Source organism: Heterodontus francisci, unplaced genomic scaffold (assembly GCF_036365525.1).
Source record: "Heterodontus francisci isolate sHetFra1 unplaced genomic scaffold, sHetFra1.hap1 HAP1_SCAFFOLD_780, whole genome shotgun sequence".
NCBI lineage: Eukaryota > Metazoa > Chordata > Chondrichthyes > Heterodontiformes > Heterodontidae > Heterodontus > Heterodontus francisci.
Genome location: NW_027140779.1, coordinates 381,526 through 388,985, shown reverse-complemented (window position 1 = coordinate 388,985; position 7,460 = coordinate 381,526).

Genomic DNA, 7,460 nt, shown 5'->3' with positions numbered 1-7,460 from the left:
GGAGTTGAGGGATATGGGGATTGTGTGAGAAGGTGGAGTTGAGGGATACGGGGATTGTGTGGGAAGGTGGGAATTGTGGGATATGGAGATTGTGTGAGAAGGTGGGAATTGTGGGATATGGGGATTGTGTGGGAAGGTGGGAATTGTGGGATACGGGGATTGTGTGAGAAGGTGGAGTTGAGGGATACGGGGATTGTGTGAGAAGGTGGAGATGAGGGATACGGGGATTGTGTGGGAAGGTGGAGATGAGGGATACGGGGATTGTGTGGGAAGGTGGGAATTGTGGGATATGGGGATTGTATGAGTAGGTGGAGTTGTGGGATACGGGGATTGTGTGAGAAGGTGGAGTTGAGGGATACGGGGATAGTGTGAGAAGGTGGATTTGTGGGATATGGGGATTGTGTGAGAAGGTGGAGTTGTGGGATATGGGGATTGTGTGAGAAGGTGGAGTTGAGGGATACGGGGATTGTGTGCGAAGGTGGAGTTGAGGGATACGGGGATTATGTGAGAAGGTGGAGTTGTGGGATACGAGGATTGTGTGAGAAGGTGGAGTTGTGGGATATGGGGATTGTGTGAGAAGGTGGAGTAGACGGATATGGGGATTGTGTGAGATGGTGGAGTTGAGGGATACGAGGATTGTGTGAGAAGGTGGAGTTGTGGGATATGGGGATTGTGTGAGAAGGTGGAGTAGACGGATATGGGGATTGTGTGAGAAGGTTGGAATTGTGGGATACGGGGATTGTGTGAGAAGGTGGAGTTGTGGGATATGGGGATTGTGTGAGAAGGTGGAGTAGACGGATATGGGGATTGTGTGGGAAGGTGGGAATTGTGGGATACGGGGATTGTGTGAGAAGGTGGAGTTGTGGGATATGGGGATTGTGTGAGAAGGTGGAGTAGACGGATATGGGGATTGTGTGAGAAGGTGGAGTTGAGGGATACGGGGATTGTGTGCGATGGTGGGAATTGAGGGATACGGGGATTGTGTGGGAAGGTGGGAATTGAGGGATATGGGGATTGTGTGAGAAGGTGGAGTTGTGGGATATGGGGATTGTGTGAGAAGGTGGAGTTGAGGGATACGGGGATTGTGTGCGATGGTGGGAGTTGAGGGATATGGGAATTGTGTGGGAAGGTGGGAATTGTGGGATATGGGGATTGTGTGAGAAGGTGGAGTTGTGGGATATGGGGATTGTGTGAGAAGGTGGAGTTGAGGGATATGGGGATTGTGTGAGAAGGTGGAGTTGAGGGATACGGGGATTGTGTGCGATGGTGGGAGTTGAGGGATATGGGAATTGTGTGGGAAGATGGGAATTGTGGGATATGGGGATTGTGTGAGAAGGTGGAGTTGTGGGATATGGGGATTGTGTGAGAAGGTGGAGTTGAGGGATATGGGGATTGTGTGAGAAGGTGGAGTTGAGGGATACGGGGATTGTGTGCGATGGTGGGAGTTGAGGGATATGGGGATTGTGTGGGAAGGTGGGAATTGTGGGATATTGGGATTGTGTGGGAAGGTGGGAATTGTGGGATATGGGGATTGTGTGGGAAGGTGGGAATTGTGGGATATGGGGATTGTGTGGGAAGGTGGGAATTGTGGGATATGGGGAGTGTGTGGGAAGGTGGAGTAGACGGATATGGGGATTGTGTGAGAAGGTGGAGTTGTGGGATATGGGGATTGTGTGAGAAGGTGGAGTAGACGGATACGGGGATTGTGTGAGAAGGTGGAGTTGTGGGATATGGGGATTGTGTGAGAAGGTGGAGTTGTGGGATATGGGGATTGTGTGGGAAGGTGGGAATTGTGGGATATGGGGATTGTGTGGGAAGGTGGAGTTGAGGGATACGGGGATTGTGTGGGAAGGTGGGAATTGTGGGATATGGGGATTGTGTGAGAAGGTGGGAATTGTGGGATATGGGGATTGTGTGAGAAGGTGGGAATTGTGGGATATGGGGATTGTGTGAGAAGGTGGGAATTGTGGGATATGGGGATTGTGTGGGAAGGTGGGAATTGTGGGATATGGGGATTGTGTGAGAAGGTGGGAATTGTGGGATATGGGGATTGTGTGGGAAGGTGGGAATTGTGGGATATGGGGATTGTATGAGAAGGTGGAGTTGAGGGATACGGGGATTGTGTGAGAAGGTGGGAATTGTGGGATATGGGGATTGTGTGAGAAGGTGGGAATTGTGGGATACGGGGATTGTGTGGGAAGGTGGAGTTGAGGGATATGGGGATTGTGTGAGAAGGTGGAGTTGAGGGATACGGGGATTGTGTGGGAAGGTGGAGTTGAGGGATACGGGGATTGTGTGAGAAGGTGGGAATTGTGGGATACGGGGATTGTGTGGGAAGGTGGGAATTGTGGGATATGGGGATTGTGTGAGAAGGTGGAGTTGAGGGATATGGGGATTGTGTGAGAAGGTGGGAATTGTGGGATATGGGGATTGTATGAGAAGGTGGAGTTGAGGGATACGGGGATTGTGTGGGAAGGTGGAGATGAGGGATACGGGGATTGTGTGGGAAGGTGGGAATTGTGGGATATGGGGATTGTGTGAGAAGGTGGAGATGAGGGATACGGGGATTGTGTGGGAAGGTGGAGTTGTGGGATATGGGGATTGTATGAGAAGGTGGAGTTGAGGGATATGGGGATTGTGTGAGAAGGTGGAGTTGAGGGATACGGGGATTGTGTGGGAAGGTGGGAATTGTGGGATATGGGGATTGTGTGAGAAGGTGGAGTTGTGGGATATGGGGATTGTGTGAGAAGGTGGAGTTGAGGGATACGGGGATTGTGTGAGAAGGTGGAGTTGAGGGATACGGGGATTGTGTGGGAAGGTGGGAATTGTGGGATATGGGGATTGTGTGAGAAGGTGGGAATTGTGGGATATGGGGATTGTGTGAGAAGGTGGAGTTGAGGGATATGGGGATTGTGTGAGAAGGTGGAGTTGAGGGATACGGGGATTGTGTGGGAAGGTGGGAATTGTGGGATATGGGGATTGTGTGAGAAGGTGGAGTTGTGGGATATGGGGATTGTGTGAGAAGGTGGAGTTGAGGGATACGGGGATTGTGTGAGAAGGTGGAGTTGAGGGATACGGGGATTGTGTGGGAAGGTGGGAATTGTGGGATATGGGGATTGTGTGAGAAGGTGGGAATTGTGGGATATGGGGATTGTGTGAGAAGGTGGGAATTGTGGGATATGGGGATTGTATGAGAAGGTGGAGTTGAGGGATACGGGGATTGTGTGGGAAGGTGGAGATGAGGGATACGGGGATTGTGTGGGAAGGTGGGAATTGTGGGATATGGGGATTGTGTGAGAAGGTGGAGATGAGGGATACGGGGATTGTGTGAGAAGGTGGAGTTGAGGGATACGGGGATTGTGTGGGAAGGTGGAGTTGAGGGATATGGGGATTGTATGAGAAGGTGGAGTTGAGGGATACGGGGATTGTGTGAGAAGGTGGAGTTGAGGGATATGGGGATTGTATGAGAAGGTGGAGTTGTGGGATACGGGGATTGTGTGGGAAGGTGGGAATTGTGGGATATGGGGATTGTGTGAGAAGGTGGAGTTGAGGGATATGGGGATTGTGTGAGAAGGTGGAGTTGAGGGATACGGGGATTGTGTGGGAAGGTGGGAATTGTGGGATATGGGGATTGTATGAGAAGGTGGAGTTGAGGGATACGGGGATTGTGTGAGAAGGTGGGAATTGTGGGATATGGGGATTGTGTGAGAAGGTGGGAATTGTGGGATACGGGGATTGTGTGGGAAGGTGGAGTTGAGGGATATGGGGATTGTGTGAGAAGGTGGAGTTGAGGGATACGGGGATTGTGTGGGAAGGTGGAGTTGAGGGATACGGGGATTGTGTGAGAAGGTGGGAATTGTGGGATACGGGGATTGTGTGGGAAGGTGGGAATTGTGGGATATGGGGATTGTGTGAGAAGGTGGAGTTGAGGGATATGGGGATTGTGTGAGAAGGTGGGAATTGTGGGATATGGGGATTGTATGAGAAGGTGGAGTTGAGGGATACGGGGATTGTGTGGGAAGGTGGAGATGAGGGATACGGGGATTGTGTGGGAAGGTGGGAATTGTGGGATATGGGGATTGTGTGAGAAGGTGGAGATGAGGGATACGGGGATTGTGTGGGAAGGTGGAGTTGTGGGATATGGGGATTGTATGAGAAGGTGGAGTTGAGGGATACGGGGATTGTGTGAGAAGGTGGAGTTGTGGGATATGGGGATTGTATGAGAAGGTGGAGATGAGGGATACGGGGATTGTGTGGGAAGGTGGAGATGAGGGATACGGGGATTGTGTGGGAAGGTGGGAATTGTGGGATATGGGGATTGTGTGAGAAGGTGGAGATGAGGGATACGGGGATTGTGTGGGAAGGTGGAGTTGTGGGATATGGGGATTGTATGAGAAGGTGGAGTTGAGGGATACGGGGATTGTGTGAGAAGGTGGAGTTGAGGGATATGGGGATTGTATGAGAAGGTGGAGTTGTGGGATACGGGGATTGTGTGGGAAGGTGGAGTTGAGGGATATGGGGATTGTGTGAGAAGGTGGAGTTGAGGGATACGAGGATTGTGTGAGAAGGTGGAGTTGAGGGATACGGGGATTGTGTGAGAAGGTGGAGTTGAGGGATACGGGGATTGTGTGGGAAGGTGGGAATTGTGGGATATGGAGATTGTGTGAGAAGGTGGGAATTGTGGGATATGGGGATTGTGTGGGAAGGTGGGAATTGTGGGATACGGGGATTGTGTGAGAAGGTGGAGTTGAGGGATACGGGGATTGTGTGAGAAGGTGGAGATGAGGGATACGGGGATTGTGTGGGAAGGTGGGAATCGTGGGATATGGGGATTGTGTGAGAAGGTGGAGATGAGGGATACGGGGATTGTGTGGGAAGGTGGAGATGAGGGATACGGGGATTGTGTGGGAAGGTGGGAATTGTGGGATATGGGGATTGTATGAGAAGGTGGAGTTGTGGGATACGGGGATTGTGTGAGAAGGTGGAGTTGAGGGATACGGGGATAGTGTGAGAAGGTGGATTTGTGGGATATGGGGATTGTGTGAGAAGGTGGAGTTGTGGGATATGGGGATTGTGTGAGAAGGTGGAGTTGAGGGATACGGGGATTGTGTGCGAAGGTGGAGTTGAGGGATACGGGGATTGTGTGAAAAGGTGGAGTTGAGGGATACGGGGATTGTGTGGGAAGGTGGAGTTGTGGGATATGGGGATTGTATGAGAAGGTGGAGTTGAGGGATACGGGGATTGTGTGAGAAGGTGGAGTTGAGGGATATGGGGATTGTATGAGAAGGTGGAGTTGTGGGATACGGGGATTGTGTGGGAAGGTGGGAATTGTGGGATATGGGGATTGTGTGAGAAGGTGGAGTTGAGGGATATGGGGATTGTGTGAGAAGGTGGAGTTGAGGGATACGGGGATTGTGTGGGAAGGTGGGAATTGTGGGATATGGGGATTGTATGAGAAGGTGGAGTTGAGGGATACGGGGATTGTGTGAGAAGGTGGGAATTGTGGGATATGGGGATTGTGTGAGAAGGTGGGAATTGTGGGATACGGGGATTGTGTGGGAAGGTGGAGTTGAGGGATATGGGGATTGTGTGAGAAGGTGGAGTTGAGGGATACGCGGATTGTGTGGGAAGGTGGAGTTGAGGGATACGGGGATTGTGTGAGAAGGTGGAGTTGTGGGATACGAGGATTGTGTGAGAAGGTGGAGTTGTGGGATACGAGGATTGTGTGAGAAGGTGGAGTTGTGGGATATGGGGATTGTGTGAGAAGGTGGAGTAGACGGATATGGGGATTGTGTGAGAAGGTGGAGTTGAGGGATACGAGGATTGTGTGAGAAGGTGGAGTTGTGGGATATGGGGATTGTGTGAGAAGGTGGAGTAGACGGATATGGGGATTGTGTGAGAAGGTTGGAATTGTGGGATACGGGGATTGTGTGAGAAGGTGGAGTTGTGGGATATGGGGATTGTGTGAGAAGGTGGAGTAGACGGATATGGGGATTGTGTGGGAAGGTGGGAATTGTGGGATACGGGGATTGTGTGAGAAGGTGGAGTTGTGGGATATGGGGATTGTGTGAGAAGGTGGAGTAGACGGATATGGGGATTGTGTGAGAAGGTGGAGTTGAGGGATACGGGGATTGTGTGCGATGGTGGGAATTGAGGGATACGGGGATTGTGTGGGAAGGTGGGAATTGAGGGATATGGGGATTGTGTGAGAAGGTGGAGTTGTGGGATATGGGGATTGTGTGAGAAGGTGGAGTTGAGGGATACGGGGATTGTGTGCGATGGTGGGAGTTGAGGGATATGGGAATTGTGTGGGAAGGTGGGAATTGTGGGATATGGGGATTGTGTGAGAAGGTGGAGTTGTGGGATATGGGGATTGTGTGAGAAGGTGGAGTTGAGGGATATGGGGATTGTGTGAGAAGGTGGAGTTGAGGGATACGGGGATTGTGTGCGATGGTGGGAGTTGAGGGATATGGGGATTGTGTGGGAAGGTGGGAATTGTGGGATATTGGGATTGTGTGGGAAGGTGGGAATTGTGGGATATGGGGATTGTGTGGGAAGGTGGGAATTGTGGGATATGGGGATTGTGTGGGAAGGTGGGAATTGTGGGATATGGGGAGTGTGTGGGAAGGTGGAGTAGACGGATATGGGGATTGTGTGAGAAGGTGGAGTTGTGGGATATGGGGATTGTGTGAGAAGGTGGAGTAGACGGATACGGGGATTGTGTGAGAAGGTGGAGTAGACGGATACGGGGATTGTGTGAGAAGGTGGAGTTGTGGGATATGGGGATTGTGTGAGAAGGTGGAGTAGACGGATACGGGGATTGTGTGAGAAGGTGGAGTTGTGGGATATGGGGATTGTGTGAGAAGGTGGAGTTGTGGGATATGGGGATTGTGTGGGAAGGTGGGAATTGTGGGATATGGGGATTGTGTGGGAAGGTGGAGTTGAGGGATACGGGGATTGTGTGGGAAGGTGGGAATTGTGGGATATGGGGATTGTGTGAGAAGGTGGGAATTGTGGGATATGGGGATTGTGTGAGAAGGTGGGAATTGTGGGATATGGGGATTGTGTGAGAAGGTGGGAATTGTGGGATATGGGGATTGTGTGAGAAGGTGGGAATTGTGGGATACGGGGATTGTGTGGGAAGGTGGGAATTGTGGGATATGGGGATTGTGTGAGAAGGTGGGAATTGTGGGATATGGGGATTGTGTGAGAAGGTGGGAATTGTGGGATACGGGGATTGTGTGGGAAGGTGGGAATTGTGGGATATGGGGATTGTGTGGGAAGGTGGGAATTGTGGGATATGGGGATTGTATGAGAAGGTGGAGTTGAGGGATACGGGGATTGTGTGAGAAGGTGGGAATTGTGGGATATGGGGATTGTGTGAGAAGGTGGGAATTGTGGGATACGGGGATTGTGTGGGAAGGTGGAGTTGAGGGATATGGGGATTGTGTGAGAAGGTG